The following is an 18,319-nucleotide window of genomic DNA, read 5'->3' on the forward strand; positions in this document are numbered from 1 at the left end:
ATTATATTGCCATTGTCCATTCTATTGAAGGCTCGATTGTGTTGTTTGAGAAAGTGGTTTTGGGTTCTCGGGGATGAATTTTGTATTATTGGAACCTGATCATTGTTTTGGTACAACGATGACGTCATTTCGCTCTCTTTCTCTTGTCTTGATAAATGACACCTTTTCCCCGAGGTGTATTTCTAAAGTTTCTGGTAATTCAGTCCTTTATTCCCGCGAGTATTTATAACCGACAGGCTTACTTTGCCGTCGGTATATGATTTACAACCTTCAATAAAAATCCACAAATGTCTTTGTCTAGATCTTTCCTGTGACCATTTAAGGAGGAAGTGCCTGTCCAAGGTCTTCGATGATTATAGGCCTTCTTGCTTTTATAACAGATTAAAAGGAGTGCGGTATGGATATTCGTTATTGATATTATCCAGATTAATCTGAGAAGATTAGTTTACTCGTCGCCCTGCGTATTGCAATAAGAAAGAGTTAATGACATTGAGAATTATGTAAACAAGATTGCAGATTATGTAGATCATGTTTTACGAGTGAGCGCGGTAATTTTGCTGTTTTCTCGATCACGGCTCTTTTTAGTAACAGAGCACAATGCGTAGAAGTTGAAGTGGAAAAAGTTAACGATTTACTCTTGAAATCTACTGCCATATCCGCCTTTCTATTTTCTAAAAACGAGTTTCCTACTCTCTCTCTCTCTCTCTCTCTCTCTCTCTCTCTCTCTCTCTCTCTCTCTCTCTCTCTCTCTCTCTCTCTCTCTCTCTCTTTGTAAGTTCGGACTGTTGTACAATACCAAAGGGTTATTTAGACATTATGCGAACTAAGAACAGCTAGCAATTCATACCTAGTTTTGGATTACACAAGCCTTTTCTGTTAAAATATAAAGAAACTAAATTTCATAGCATCAAAGCTGATTGCAAGAACTGACATGAAATCTGCGCCACAACAAAGAATGACAGAACAATGGAAGTAATTGTTCGAACAATGAATTTGTTCTCACACATAAACGGCAATGATACCTCCAAAGCTTAAGTATTCATTTATTACATCTAAGTTGCCAGTGTAACGGTAGAAGTGTTTTCCAATTCTTCGCTTTATCGTGATTGCAACATGGTCTACGTGGCGTACTGTAGGATTTTAATTGATGAAGTAAAACAAATAATAGCGGGATTGATAGGAGGAGAACAGTGTCCGTCTACACAAGTAAGAGGGTATGTTTTTATGATTTACGTAAATCGTGTGTTGTTATGATTTGTGGGAGTGGCTGGTTTGCTATAAAATTGGTCTGAAATAACCGATGTTGTGCCTCTGTGGACGTTTAATACCATTTTGTATGAAGTTGTGTGGAGAGTCAAAGGAGGTCCAGGAAAATGTAGAATAGCTGATACATGCAGATGACGCAGTACTAATTTCAGATGGTGAAGAGAAACTGTAAACCAGTGGTTCTCAACCAGGGGAGGAATTGTGACCACAGATTGGCAGGCTCAGACTGGCCCTAGGACCACACAAAACGCAGTGTGCCTTGGACTTTCCCTCCGCTACCTTGTGCGTTAGTGTTTTGCTGCATATTATTTGGAATGTACCTTTTGAGGCAGACAGTTTTGGAAAGGGGGTGGGGAGGAATGACATTCTGACCTATGGTGAAAGGGTGCATGAGCCAAAAAAAAAAAAGGTTGAGAACCACTGCAGTGTAGACACTGCAGGTGAAAGGATGTGAAAGGGTCTGCAAGGGAAGAAAATTGCAAATAAATGTCAACAAGAATAGGCTTATGTATGTGATTCGAACCAGGGAGATGGAGCAATACATGTTAATAGGGAAGAATGGAAGACACTGCACTGGGACCTTTGAGGTCATTCAGCGCTGAAACGGAAACTGACAGTTAAAAGGACTGAAAGGCGTAACAGGAGAAAAACCTCAAAGCAGTTTCATTATGACATAATCGTTAGGAGAGGGTGGAAAGTAAGATGGAAGAAAGAGAATATGAAAGGAGGTACAGTAAAAGGAACGAAAGGGGTTGCAGCTAGGGGCCGAAGGCACGCTGCTAAGAAGCTTAAGTAATGCCTACAGTGCACCGCATGAGTTGCACTGACGGCACTACCCTCCTAAGGGGATGAAGGAATTGTTGGCCCAACTTCTTTTATGGAAGTAAAGTGTAAATGATGACTGCATCGGAAGAAAAGGGGTTGAATCTGTAGGAATTAATTGTTTGTACAATATATGTCACATAAGAAGAACTGAAAGGATAAGAAAAATGGAAATATGGAAAATGAATAATTTAAATACGAAGAAGTAATGGATAGGTCTGTGTAGATGAAATGATGAATTAGGGTATTCTGAGATGGTTTGGTCATGTGGGAAGAATGGAGGACGATAGGTTAAGAAAATGGAAATATGGAAAATGAATAATTTAGATATGAAGAAGTAATGGATAGGTCCGTGTAGATGAAACGATGAATTAGAGTATTCTGAGATGGTTTGGTCATGTGGGAAGAATGGAGGATGATAGGTTTTGGGAGAAGATGATCTGATCTGCAAGTCCTAGGAGGAAAGAGTAAAAATTACAAAGCACTGAAAGAGGTATTTTTTTATGGAAATCCTCAAATAACCCGGAATTAAGATTTTTCGGGATATCAGTGAATGGTGCAGTGCATGTATGGGGCTTCAACGTGTTGCTGATGAGCCCTCTATGAAGACGCATGTAGCGGCTTATACTGAGGAAGTATTCTGCACATGGGTTCATCCACAAATCAACAATTTAATGGTGAATGTGGTGATTATATATGTATATGTGTATATATATACACATATATACATATAATACTATACATACTATATATTGTGTATATATATATATATATATATATATATATATATATATATATATATATATATATATATATATATATATATATATATATATATATATATTGTGCACACTTATTTTTAAAATTTACTAAAACATTAGAAGGAAATCTATACCAGTAATAAGATAAAAAAAAATATATTATTAGAATGCCATTTTTCCTTACGTAATAATAATCTTACAATATGAACTGAATGGATTTGTATTTTTGTATTTATTTATTTATTTTTCATTAGGTAATTAATCAATTAATTAATTAATTTATTTATTTATTTTTCTTGCAGGTAATACAGTTCTCTCCAGAAGGTCTCTGTAAAAGTTAGTTTTCATATCAGGATAGGCCTACTTCTTTGGGCATCTTTGTAATGGTGAGTTGTTTCAATATATCGTAATATAGATAAAATTATATAAAACAAAATGACACAAAGGAAAGGTTTCAGTGATATATATATATATATATATATATATATATATATATATATATATATATATATATATATAATGTGTGTGTGTGCATATTCATATGTGTGAATAAGTTCAGTGCATATTACTTCAGTTTAGTTTTAATTGCTATTACTCTCTTTCTCTCTCTCTCTCTCTCTCTCTCTCTCTCTCTCTCTCTCTCTCTCTCTCTCTCTCTCTCTCTCTCTCTCTCTCTCAAGTGCTTTTCCTCAGTACTAGACCGAAGCACTTTCAAGAGTTTACATGTTGTGTCAGAGCGGTACCATTATTATTATTTTTATTATTATTATTGAGGACCCTCCATGAGTCACTAAAATGGCGGTGGTGTAGTGTAAATATGTATTAGAAATATATACAAAACGAGAGCTTTCGAGAACCCGCTCGAATCTCCTTCTCCGGCGGAGAATCGAGCGAGTTATTGAAAGCTCTCGTTCGTATATATAGTTTTAACATACATTTACATTTACACGGCTGTGGATTTCTTCGTCATTATTATTATTATTATTATTATTATTATTCACCTGAAATTTTTTTATCAATGTGCTTTCAAAGAACGTAACGTAGAAAGTTCGCTGATTGTCCTGCCAATTCTGGCATCTTCCGAAGAGCTGTCATGTAATCGGTAACTTTCAGAAAAAATAGTCTGCGCTAGACATATCAAGGTTACATTTGAGTGAGTTCTCGCGAAGAGAGAATAACCTACATCTAAAAACCGATCGTCATCTACATTCTTGATGCAAAATCAGTAAATTCACGATAGGCCTATGAAAAACCAACGCCACTACATATTATCAATTTGGCCCGAAATTTATGAAAATTGGTCGCGAGTAGAGCAAGATGACGGATGATTGCAGATGATAGAATGTTGATTGTGAATAATGAAGAGAAACTGAACGAACCACTGAAAGGGCTGATAGTGTTTTTAAAAGGATGAGGTTTGAAGTGAATCTAAGCAAGAGGAAGGGTAAGATAAAAAGATGGAAAACAAGAAGATGAAGCAATGAGTGTTTATTGTTTATATAAATGGTGGAGGGAAGGAAGTAGTGAATACAAGAGTGTCTACGGTTGCTCATACTGGATTGTATTAAAGGATTGCTTAGCCGGCTCTCCTTTATGGAAATTAAGTGTGGATATAGAATGGATATGTAAGACACATGGCTGGAAGTGCCGAGATGAAAATGTTTGCATAATACGTTTGGAGACAGACAGACTGATGAGATAAGAACGTAATAAAAAAAGTCAGTGTGGGTGAAGGGACTGGATCAGTGCTTTGAGAGTCTGGCCATGTGTGGAGAATGGAAGATAATAAGTTGTTAGTGTATGATTTTGAAGTGTTAGGCCTAAGTCACAGTAGATACAGTATAGAAGAGACACTGAAATAGAAGGGACTTCATTTTCAGATAAGTATTGATCTCCACAGTGAACAGGGAATGTTTCCATAGGTATTACATAGCCGCACGGGATGGGAGGGTACTCTTCTTCTTCAGCTCAAGAGAACGAAAGCAGAAATGGGACTTGAAGAAAGTAGGTTGGTTAATTAGTTAAATGACTGTAGGTTATCTGTAGATAAGAAAAAGGGAAGATGTAAGGACATGGTCGGCGACTAGATCACTCCTGTTTAGAAGGATGTCAGTCCAAATGAGATAGCAATCTTGGACAGTTCTTTACCTCCCGGCGCTTACAGATTGTAAAGACTACCTGCACTGTACTTTTCCTCTGAATCACATCTCTGAGAAAGCACAGTTTACATTAGTTTTGTTTGCAGATGTAAACAATTACATATATTTGAACTATATATCATCTACTGCGTTGGTGTAGATAGTAGAAGGACTAGTACTAGATACAGACGTGAAAGAGTTGGACCTTGATAGCGTATACTTCATTCAAATGCTTACTCTGTACCAGTGTGTGCGTGGTAACCATTGTTGATCAGGCCAGTATGGAATGCCCTCAGGCCAGCACTGGTGGGGAGAGAGAGAGAGAGAGAGAGAGAGAGAGAGAGAGAGAGAGAGAGAATATCAATATCAATGTATAACAAACTGACATCACGACAAATGGGAGAAAAAGAGAGAAGTATACCCTAACACCAATTCATTATCATGCCTGACCCATGCACACTACATGACTAGACCAATAGCTCCGAAGCTCCCTCGCTGTGCAAATTACAGGTAAGAACACCTCGGTGTGAGATTACCTTTGTTGCTTCGTAACAACAAGAAAGCTACGGAAGAGCTCGGTCGATGAAAGACGGTGGGATGGTTAGCAGGAGCTCAATGGTGTGTGTGTGTGTGTGTGTGTGTGTGGGGTCTAGTATGGGGCACCGCCTATGAAAAACTCAAGAATAATTATAACTTTATAATAGGAACCAACGTCCACTTTTACACTTCATAGTGGCATAATTATTTTCCAACTTGATAGTAACAACCAAGCAAAAGAAACGAATTTAAAATCAGTCTTTTCCTGAAAATTCAGTGAATCAAAAGGATACTTTAAAAATCAAGCATTTTAAACATTATATACTACTCAGACAGGAAAACTATATGCTACACAGACAGGAAAACTATAATAATAAACAACATAAGTTCCTGCTCAGCCAAACGTGAAAGGTTATAGACACGTGAATGTCTCGTTATCAGTCATGAATTATTAATCAGCTTTATTGCTAAACTACGAGGTAATATCGATAACGCTCGTGTTGAATGAACACTAAAGGAAAAGAGAGCAGAGCAGGAAAGTCATGGGGCAAAAACAGACGTACCAAAGGAAACAAGAAAAGAATGTGAGTGACTCGCCGTTCTATGAAATGGCTGCTGCCTTCCTATAATAGTACGGTCATTGTTTGGCTGGTAAGACTAGCGCGGTAAACGAAGCAGTCTTACCAAGAACTACGTAGTTGATGCCTATATGTCGTTATTCTCTCTGTCTACCGTAAGACGACATCAAAAGAAGATTAAACATTGCTTGTGCGTAGCACATTCAGCGTTGGGATTTGCAAGATCCGAGAGTATTTGGTGTGGTTCTTTCTGACCGTACAAGTTGAAACCTATTCTTGAACGTATCTTCGGACAAAGAACGATGCGTCTAGGGATAGGTGACAACCAACACATACACCAGAAATGGCGGCCTAGACGCAAAACCTTCCAAGTTTTATTCAAAAAGAAGAAAGGGCGGAAAAGTAACACGGCACAGGTAACGTTAACGAAGCGCGTCCATCATTAGGACAAAACATTTTGGACACGAGTTGTAAACATTTGAAAAAAGTCCTACACTCGCGTCACACGTGGGTACAACATCCTGTTAGTGAAGTGAAGGTCCATTTTCCCCGTCTAGTCGATACCTTCGCATTAGGGAAGTAATGTTAAAACGTCGGTCATGATATTTACTGTAAGTCTGATCAACATGTACCTATTTTTTTATTTTTATTTTACCGTGTTCAAGTCTTCAATGACTCATGGTATGTCACAAAGAGCTTTATAGGTTATGAAAACTATGGAGGAAAACACGATGTGTGATAAAGTTAAAAAAAAAACAAGGTTATAAAGAGAACTTCTGCATAAATCTCAGGGTTATAAAATCTCTCTCTCTCTCTCTCTCTCTCTCTCTCTCTCTCTCTCTCTCTCTCTCTCTCCCAGAACTGATATCAAAATACACCTGTAGTTAAACAAAAGCGCAGTTTCATACATAAATACTGACGGAGTTCAAAGTTTTGTGGTTTTACTTCCCATCTTGGGGGATTTTCTTTATAAGCACTAACCACTTATTGTTGAGGTGGGGTTTAAAAAGCAGGTATCGAGGAAGAGACAGTTTGGCAAGGGTCCATAGACAGGAGTGTCACACGCAAACCCTTTACTGACCATAGACTCCCCATTTCTCGCCTGGCAAATTATAGGCATAGCGTCTATTTGTCTTTTATTACCTTTCATTTCCTGTGATTTGCCGAGTTGTCTTTATTTTTTGTTGGATATCCCAAGCCTTTGTGTCTAAAAGGTATATACACCTGAGGAATACAAACCAGTCATTAGTTTGTGTTTTCGCTTTTACAAATCTCCACCACTCATCTCCAATTCTGGTTTCCCAGCAGGTGTGCTGCTGACTCTATCACGCGCTCAGTTCGTGGATGAAATAATTCATTATAAATGTTTATACCAAGTTAAACTTATTTGGACGATTTCCTACTGATATAATTTTTTTTAAAACCAGACTGCTGTGTCTGTAGCAGACGAAAGTGACCACTGTATATAACTGCAATAAGTTTCAAAGCGAAGTCTCTTCATAACCTGAAGTAATTTGGGTTGCAAATATTTGGACGATTTTCACCGTCGAATTTGAATCATTTTGCTGAAGAAAAAAAATGTAAAATTGTAGAAAAAACTAGTGAACAAATGTCGAATGAGGAAAAATGATGTTGATTCAGTAGCATGGCTACAGAATAAGTATACGTATTATATTGAGCACGTAAAATATTGATATTTAGAGACAGTATTTTAAATTATTGTTGATAAGTCTCATACTAACTGCTTTCTGACAAGTTATTTGAACGAAAGCGTACTCTGTATTTTAGGTCTGTAGATTATTATATACCTAATAACTTTTTAAGACTTTAAATCGTCATTCTCTCACGTTTGAATGGCACAATTGGATTACCAAACCTTTGAGCTCACTGTTAATTATGAACAAAGAATTCACCGTCATCAACGAGAACTTTTGCAGTTCACGCTCATCGGGGCCAACTAATGATAAGTAGTGAGAAATCATAGTGAGCGTGGAAGTCGATTGGGTTCATATAAGCGGTGTTAATGAGATTGCAGGTGATTAATCTAGCTTTTTTTTTGTCAGCACTGAAGTTCTTTTCCAAGCATATGTTTCTATCATAAGCTGAGAGACAGTTACTGGATTTACTCAGTTAATGTTTGCAAACAGTTTTCAGGCTTCTTAGTACGCAAGTTTATGTGCACGTAGGCGCATGGATAGACGCATAGAGTAATTTATCTGAAACTTTAGATGTAGAAGCAAAAACTTAAAGTTCGCTCCCTTAAAGAAGGATTGTGCTGGAGGGTATTAGAAATTCACGAAGTAGCAACTGTTTGCTTTGTTAAATATATTGGGATTCACTCGTACTCATCAAGAGTATTGGACCCTCTGTCGGTCCACTTTGATCTCTCTCTCTCTCTCTCTGTCTCTCTCTCTCTCTCTCTCATGTCTATTATTTCCTGCAAATTAAAAATAAAAAAACACAATATAGATATCACCGTAAATTGATGAGACTAATAACAAATAAACTATTGAGACTCATGTCAGCTCGCTCAGCCGAAAAGCATTTCCGTCACGTCCTAACTTTTTGATGTTTCAACGATTCAACTGCACGTTTAAGAATCATTCCGCAGTTTGGTCAAGCAGGAATAAAACTGTCGAAAGCGGCGTGGTATTGGACATCTCGGAACAAAAGGCAAGTCTGTTAGAATTGACTGCAAACCTAGTACTATGTGGTGGATAGTACTACGGCTAGTAGTACTAGTTGTAGCAGTAGCTCCTTATGGTAATTATTCTAGCTCTTACCCTTCGACTATTTAAGCCGTATTATAACATAAATAAACCTTGATTTATGTCGCTCAGTCCCCGCATTAAAACTATCAATGGATTGAGTCTAGACAATTTACCATTATGAAGCACAGTCTAGAGGCGTGCTCCTTCATACGTTCATAGAACTTTCCAACCACATGATGCTGTCTCATGGTTCATTACGTCATCGAGCCATGAATGCGTTGTTGGTCAATGGCTATGCGATGCGAAGTCTGCGCAGTACTTCAAGGTGAGGAAGGAAAGGTTTCCTCTGGTACGATTTTGAGCGATGAGCAATTATGATGCGTTGCATTTTCGTCATAATGCGTGCCTGCTAAGGTATTGCGGTTAACAAGGAGAGAGAGAGAGAGAGAGAGAGAGAGAGAGAGAGAGAGAGAGAGAATGGATAAAATAACAGCGTAGGTTACTAATGAACAGGTTCACCCGCGCGCATAACGGCAACTAAATCCACTCGCTTAAAATATCCGATGACCGTTTCCACGTAAAAAGAAATTACGAGAGTTTGTTCATTTAAAAATTCGTTGGCTGTCTTTTGAGAGGGCCAATTAAATATTTGGTATGGCAGGTTTCCTCTTTGGAAGCATCATTGCCGCAAGCGGTAATGAAACAATTCTTAATTATTTTAAATGGACACATAAGTGGGATGCTGATTTTCGTTACGTCACCCAAGGTGATGTTCGATTCTAAGTCATTGTGTCCCGGTACCCATTTTGTTGTTTATGGTTTAATATCTGCTTCTGGGTTCAAATATAGTATCAAAAGACGGACTTACAATACACAGTGCTGGCACTATGCCATAAACGTGGGAAAACGACGTTGATTCATTGCAGTAACTCAAGAAGTAACAATGAAATAGCATTTTGTGGGTGACGCATGTTCCAAGTTCCCCGGCCCTGTCTCAAGTTGCCTGATAATTACCACATTTAGTATTGGGAGAGTATTTGAAACCACTAGTCTCACTCTTCTTTATGTGAGGTTTTGTTCTTTTTCGTAATTACTATACTTGTCTATTCGTCTGTTTAGTTGATAAATTTGCTAAAGCTGAATAATTTAACTTGAAATCCAAGCTCTGTCCCTTCCAAAATAAGTGTTGGTACTACTTGTATTTCTTCAGCGGAGGTCCATTTATTGTGTTAGTCTCATGTCATTGATATGCGAATGGTAAACTTTACAAGTTGAATTTCAAGGTCACTTATTCCATGATAGTTTAGAGAGCCTGACTATTGACCGTTAAGACTATTAATCTCGTTACCACCAACACTCATACGGGTTGATATGCGATTTTCAGAGCCACTTATACTAAATGTCAAGGCCGCTTGATTTGTCAGTATTAGAACACCCCCGTGGCGTAGATATCCAACCTCATTAGCATGTGATTAATTCGTTAACTGTCTATCATATGAATCGGAGGGAAGTTTTGACATTAGTTTTCAAGATCTTTTGGACTTTAGGTTAACAGAGTCCCTCTTCTGGTGTTGGGTCTAACAGAGATGTATTTTTATGGCTTTAGGAGTGTATTTGCGAAGTTCTTGTTTTCTAATATAAGAAGATGGCAATTATACAAAAACATAAAACACGAGACACCATTCATGAGGTATGTGACTGATATAGTGCAGTGCTGGTACCAACAAAATCATACAATCTATGATTTTTACACCATAGTAGTTGTATCTGACAATGTCCTAACTGGATTTATCATCCATCATTTTACACGTCTGCCCTAAAATCCTGGGAAAATGTGCTACGTAATTTCTATTTTTTCATTCTGTCTGCAAACTTAATAATCGGGATACATGCATTTCCCTCTCACGAGAACATGAAGAAGAAAATTTGTCAACCGGACGCGGCGCCACTTCCCTCTGAAATCAAACCCGTTGCTTTAGCCTTTAGATCAGAGGACGGAGCTGGGAAACCAATTATGGCCCCAGTGGCATAAATATTTGGAATTCAAATCGCTTTTGTAGCCAGTACTCGCGCTTGGTCTAGACGCAACGCGTTCGTATGGGAGACGTTCTTTGTGCACATTTATCGTTCATGGAGTGTGTTGTGGGAATTTTTACTTCCATATAACTCTTTTTCCTAGACTATAAAGAGACATAAATACAGATTTAATCTCTAATTACCATACTCTAATTGCGAAAGTTCTTGACTACTTGTTCTTAACTTTTAAATCTCATGGGAAATAAAGCATACCCAAATTGTGTTTAGCATTAACTAACATTAATATTCACGAAAATATGTATTTGTACTCTAGGGATCAGCAAAGGACAGACGAAATTTTCTCACCTTACCACAGCTCAGGTAGCTGGACTACAGGCAAATAAATTATTACGATAATATTCCTGGTAATCATACTAGACTGATAGGTCTAAGGGGAAGTAAAGAAAAAAATGAATTTAATATAATCCAACTTTGTAAACAATAAAAATAAATTAGATGAATTTTGTTCCATCGCAGTCAAATACCTGTACAGAGTTTATTGTAATGTAGAGAAAAGAGTTTGTTTGTATAGAATACAAATGATGTTCTATTCTGAACGTAACGTAAGCATTTTTGGCTCTACAAGTGTTGAGGCAAAGTTCGTGTCACAGGAAAAGTGGGTCGCGATCATATACTGAATTTCAGTTTGAGCGGAAGTCGAATGATCTAAAATGAGATGACGGACTATTTTACATAGTTGAGTCTACTCTGGTGAGGGAATAGGCCATTAATCTTTTATGATGAATTGTTGTATTTCATTACTTCCAAAGCAGTTTCCTATACTGCGAGGCTTCCCAAAATCACTGACATGAGTTTCTTTATTGATCACAGATTTCCAGATATTTTGCGCACTTGTTTTTCTTTGACACTTTCCGCGACCCTAATGATTCTGAGAATACCTGAACTTGCAATTATATATTGCTTTACAAGAAGTATATGCAGAGAGAGAGAGAGAGAGAGAGAGAGAGAGAGAGAGAGAGAGAGAGAGAGAGTTCATTGAGTGACAGACTAATTTCTGTCAATATCACGTCTCTTTTGCGTAACGAAAAATCCATGATAAAGTCCCCACCTAAACACACGTGTTCTGGCAGCGAGTGGCAGATACACATTGCTTACAAAATGTTACCATCTGTGTGGGTGTGCGAGAGAGAGAGAGAGAGAGAGAGAGAGAGAGAGAGAGAGAGAGAGAGAGAGAGAGAGAGAGAGAGAGAGAGAGGCAGGCCATCTATTGAATGACATCAGCACCGATACAGCAGCACTCCCAGTTCATTTCCTTTGGAAAAATTTGCAAGGATGTGAGAATTTGTTTTAATTTTCTCCATATAGTGAACACTTGTTCCTCGCCTCTTAGATTGAAATTCACTTTGGTTTCTCAGCTTAATAGATTTTTCTTCCGTCGTTTGTTTTCAAGTGAAGTGTTCGTGTTGAGTTACGATTATACCCGAACGTATCAGCTGATGAATCTTTGACGTCATTTTGTAATGTTTAGTAACTGGTTTTTAGTTGCATCCAAGAGATTTATACTTTTTAGTTTTCCTCCTGTCAAAAGAAATGAATAAATAGATAAGTAAATAAATAAACGGGCTCTTCGTAAAAGTCAAGTCGTGTCAACACGCATTGAGGAGTCGGTCTGGTGATTAAAACCCGCAGCACAAGCTTCATTCCTGAACAACTACGTCCATTTCATAACCAATATAATATCCTTTCAGATACTCCCACTCGGTGACATCGGTCTTTGCGAAGGACTATAAGAGTGATCGGAACAAGAATGTACGACACACAGCTCAAATTAAAGGGCTGAGACCAACAGGTGTTCTTTTCCAACCTCCCTGGGCTGTGTACAGTCCCACAGTGGTTCTGGCCTGCTTCCCCAAACTCTTGTTGTATCTAGTCGGTTGGTCCTGCATACTGATGTTGCGTCTGGTATGTGGCGTTAGTGATCTCTTCTTCTTCTTCTTCTTTGCTTCGTTCGCGAACGTGTTTTGCTTATGCGAGCGTACACACGCATGTATGGAGATCGCGAAAGCATGCACGTGTGGATGTTCGCAATCCAACGTGTTTGCTTAGTCATACTGACTCGTTATATAATACAATACCCGATCTTTCAAGCAGATGTGAGTCAGCAGCGACTAAACTAAACGTGCGTTGCAATGGGAAATAAAGTAGCCGGAATCTTCATTCTGCTTCAAAGCTGTAGAATAATCTTCTTGTTTATGTGTTCCTTGTTCACTTAAGATTTCTGGACAGCTAGACATTTACAGTTGAGTAAACAGAACAATTTCTGCCAGCTCATTGTAAACTGCGCCTTGACCCTCGGTAAAACAAATCAGTCTTCCTACCAAACCTAGACCGTGCTTCCTACAATTTCTAAAGAGTTGACGTATACACACACACATTTATATATATATATATATATATATATATATATATATATATATATATATATATATATATATATATATATATATATATATATAGGTAAGAGACAAAAGATGGAACAATGAACGTTATTATGGTTGGTGAGCGAAACGAAAGTAGTAGACTCTTCCAATTATATAGAAATAAGCGATATATGATGATGGTAAAATTAGAGAAGAGGTAAGAGGTAGGCGAAGGAAGAAAGATAGCAGGAGTGTCTCTGGAAGCTGAGGTTGGAACGTATGAAGAGATTGTTGAGCCAACTCTCCTTTATGGAAGTAAAGTGGTGAGTGCAAATGAAAGAAATGAATGTTTTGCATAGTATTTGTGGCATAAGAAGAATTGAAATGGTTGGAAATAAGGAAACATAATTATAGAAAGTGTATATGTGAGGATGCATCAGAGTATGTTGAGATGGCTGGTGTTATGGAAGTTTCCTGCACTGGGTTTTCATCCACAGACAAGCAGTGTGAAAGTGGCACAGTAATAAATCATTTATGCTTTAATTATAATTTTTATTAAGTTTAAGAATTGTTTCTACACCTACAGTATATTATATTGATGAACATTGTTATCCTGTTAAAGTCTTTCACAATTTATGATGATATTTTCATAAAACAATATTTTTCAATTTTTTATTTTCTTTTAAATTCAATTTTCGCTCTCATGTGCCAGGAATGCGACTTATAGATAATATAATTTCCTTTTAACAAATTAAATCAATAACAAACTGAGAGAGAGAGAGAGAGAGAGAGAGAGAGAGAGAGAGAGAGAGAGAGAGAGAGAGAGGCATGTTCATTTAAATCTTGACCGAAAGATAACTTGAGAAGGATGACTCAATGTAGATAAGATAATAAGGGCATTACGTAAGTCCCTTTAGGGTTTCATAGAGCCATCTTTATCAGGTTGTGTTTGTAATTAATTGAGGCCTTGTATTTCTTCGTGTGTTTGATTTCTAAATCTGGTTATTTGAATAGTTTTGTTTATGTTTGCAAAGCGAGTTTATGAAATATGAATCACCAAACATCTGTTTCTCATCCGTTACAAACTGCTTCTCTCTCTCTCTCTCTCTCTCTCTCTCTCTCTCTCTCTCTCTCTCTCTCTCTCTCTGCTTTTTATCCCTTGTCTTGTATGTCAGTTACGTTTAAAATGGTGACCACCTGATTTTTTTTTATGACAGTCGCATTTCGCTTCTCATTGTGACTTTGCACCAAACTTTTTTCTTGCCCTAATGGCGCCTGTTTGTGCACTATAATTGCCTATTTGTTCTCTGTACCAGGTACCAAGACACCTGTGTAAACACTTAGTCGCATCACAGCAAAGGTATCATCATCAGAATGATTAAATAGAAGACTTAAAGAAAACAGCTTACTTGTGCAGGGAGTACTTGAATCGTGTGGGGGAAAGACTAGGAGAGTGTGCCAATCTGAAATCTGGTTGACACCTGTCGAAAAATCTTGAGCAACAATTCAGTTTCTACACAAGAGAAACCTTGAAACTGCTTTTGTTTATCTTTTTAAAGTTTGTACAAAATTAAGTCTAAGAATGCCAGGACAACCAAACATTGATTGTTGATAAGCTTTCGAAGTAGAGGACAGATGGCAGTAATCGTAGCAAGATGTTTGTAAGGAAATTTTTGAGTTATGTGCACCAGGATAGGGAGAGAAACCAGTTAGAAGAAGAATGAAGGAAAACAGCGACTTTCTCCAGTAGTATCAGTGGGTATCTACACAAGACACAATGAACTGTGTATGTACAGATTACTCAAATATAATTCGTGCAGTCAGTGCTTATAGAGAGAGAGAGAGAGAGAGAGAGAGAGAGAGAGAGAGAGAGAGAGAGAGAGAGAGAGAGAGAGAGAGAGAGAGAGCCTTTCAAGTCGTGGTATGTCCACACGCTAATCTGATTACCCAGTGAAAAAGTTCTGGTTATTTCCTTGCTAGAAGAAGAACACACTTTGATCTTTCTCTCAACCTCCATGATGTAGACCGATGCACGAATCTAGTCTTAGCAGTAGAAGCTGTTTTTTTTTTTTTTTCGTTTTATACGAATGCTCTCGACACCGACTGAGATTTCAGTAAGAGCCAATTATCATCAGTAATGACATCTAATTCGTCATGAATATTGAAATCGAATCTCATTTCCGGGACAAGCTGGAAAAACATTCTGCGAAACATTATGAACTCGTGCGCTAAGCCTCTTTCCTTTGTTGGAGAATCGACTACTTTTCCGTTTACGAGTTGTCGGGCTTCTCAGCAGCCACTAACTACACGTCTTTATTATCGATTTTGTCGTTTCCGTTCCGTTCCGACCGTCCCGTGTTTGTGGAGAGGGTTGTTGCGTAACAAATGAGAGGCATGAAAAACAGAATGACAACATAGAAAGCTTTAAAGCTATATTCTGTTTACTTATTTTCCAGTTGACCTGCGACGTGTTTCTCACGTGTGTTGTCTCTGTTGCTAGTAATTTATTATATTTATCTATTTAATAGACCAATAATTGATTTAAATCTTATCATATATATTGAAAGTATAATTTTTTTATTCACTGCCATTAATTAAGTGGTATTTTTAATCACGTTGTTACATATATTTTTGTGTTTAACTTTGGTGCTCATTTCGTTCCTCGCACTGAAATCAACAGCGCGCAAGACTAACAGTACTCTACCGCACGCAGAGTCTCATTATTCAATTTATTTTGTCCTTATTATTTTAATTGCACACCCAGCTAGAGCTACGTTATTCTTCGTCATACCTTTTCATTATGACTACCAGCTCAGATTCCCGCGCGTAGGAGTGACGGGATTTCATAACAAAAATTCCCTGGGATCATTCGCTGAAACTAAATTAGATGACAACAGCCCTTTATCACAAGTCCCTAAAGGAAACTCTCTCTCTCTCTCTCTCTCTCTCTCTCTCTCTCTCTCTCTCTCTCTCTCTATATATATATATATATATATATATATATATATACATATACAAATATATATGTCTAGATTGGTTCTACATTACTTCCTCTCCTTCCATTATAGGTCTAGCGAACAACCCAACAGATGACTAAAGAACGAGCTGGAACGGAACATGGAGATATAAAGTAAATTCCCGTCATTAGCAACGGATCTGTTCTGTCATTAAGAATAAGGGAGCCTCGAAAGGTGAAAGGGTAGATTGAAAAATCTAAGAATTTGGCTCCCGAGTCACGCAGGGAGGCCATATCAGGTTAAGAGTTATTATCATATCATTACGACCCTCGCCTCGTGACGATGATGCCAGTTATTCCTTAATTTTTGTGTTTTGTATTTCAGGAGGAGTTTATTGGTCATACTGGTACTATCTGTCTATTACACACACACAAACACACATATATATATTAATATAAACAGAAGTTATTGTTAGAATATCCAGGAAAACTTTAATCTTAAGAAAGTTACGTTGATGTGAATTACTGTTTACACTCGATAATGAGACAATTTAAAGAAGTCCATGCTATTTAAAACGATTAGAAAAACATTACGGAAAACTTATTACACTTAATTATGGTTCACAGAACCGAAATTCTCCATTGGAAGAAATATTTGAAAGAGGAGTTTTTGAGGATGCTAAAGTTGGAGTATATGAAGGGAATGTTGAGCCAGCCCTCCTTTATGGAAGTGAAGCATTGATGTTGAATGCAAATGAGAGATAACAGGTGAAAAGATTGATCAAAGTGTTTTGAGATGGCTTAAACATGTGGAGAGAATAGAGGATGATAAGGTTGGCGAAAAGTGTGTGATTTGAAAGTGTCCTTAACTCACCAGTCAAGAGATGAATTTGGTATTGGCTATATTCTTGGTTTTTCCACTGAAGTTGTTTCCTAATTATTTATATATATATATATATATATATATATATATATATATATATATATATATATATATATATATATATATATATATATATAGTACTAGCCCTGGGGGAATCAAATGTATTTCGCCGTGTTTAGTACTAGGCCCTGGGGATCAAATGTCTCCAAGTGCATTTCGCTATCTGCCTGAAATTTCAGAAAGTTCGTGAAATGCCTGGTTTTGCTATCTGCCTGTCACACACACACAAAAAACACACACACATATATATAGTGTGTGTTTTACAAGTATAGCCAGGATATAGAATTGTACTTGGCAAACTACTTCCATTCTCGTAGCTGATATTTTCTCTTTCCTGTTACATAAACTTGATTAAATTACTATTTATAACTACAGCGCTGCACGATGACAAAATAAATATAGACAGATTCACTGAATATCAATCAATGGCATCGTGAGCTGGACATTGGAAATTTGTCAGGAATTTGCCTGTCAAATGTAGCAGTTGAAATATAAATTTCAGTCTCACGTATCCATTGTGCAACGCTTATTCTAGTTGTAGTAACATCTCTCTGCTTTACTACACGATTTCGATATTAAAAAAAATAAGATTTATGCTTTGGGAGTATAAGAATTCTAGTCTGAATATTTTGGTGTGTCGTGTGTGAGAAGCGCCTCAGCCTTTGAAACGCTGTTTTCAAAAACATCTACACCAGACGGACTTTGGCCAGGGCTGATTAACGGCTAAAATCAATATTTGTTGTTTGTGACGCCGAGGAAACGTAACAGTCCTTTACAAACCCCCCTTGTGTTCCGCTTCATATCAAACTGCTATCATGACTACCACTGTTATAATTATTAGTAGCAGTTACTGGGTCGAGCTTAGAAATTAAGATGTAGTACATCCATCAAGATTTTATGTACGTTAATATCTTATGGGTCTAAAACGACAGTTGAATAAAAACGAAAATATAAAAGAGAGAAAGATAGCACAAGGACGGTACATATCCGGAAGTTACGTTAATAACGAGCCGTGAACAATGACATCACACCTGAATACAAGTGTTGTATCTTCCGGAAAAAACGTAGAATTTTGTTAAAAGAATCAGGATCTAAATACAGTCTACAGTCAAGAATACATTAATAGTAACAGTTCTGATGCGAGAAATAA

At 37.4% G+C, this 18,319-nt stretch overlaps 1 protein-coding gene across 1 annotated transcript in view; it reads left to right on the plus strand.

The window, feature by feature from the left end:
• Mcm5 (Minichromosome maintenance 5) overlaps positions 1 to 18,319 on the plus strand; it is a 98,231-nt gene that overhangs the window by 61,216 nt on the left and 18,696 nt on the right. The window lies entirely within an intron of this gene.

This window comes from Macrobrachium rosenbergii, chromosome 27, assembly GCF_040412425.1.
Source record: "Macrobrachium rosenbergii isolate ZJJX-2024 chromosome 27, ASM4041242v1, whole genome shotgun sequence".
In the NCBI taxonomy this organism is placed as follows: domain Eukaryota; kingdom Metazoa; phylum Arthropoda; class Malacostraca; order Decapoda; family Palaemonidae; genus Macrobrachium; species Macrobrachium rosenbergii.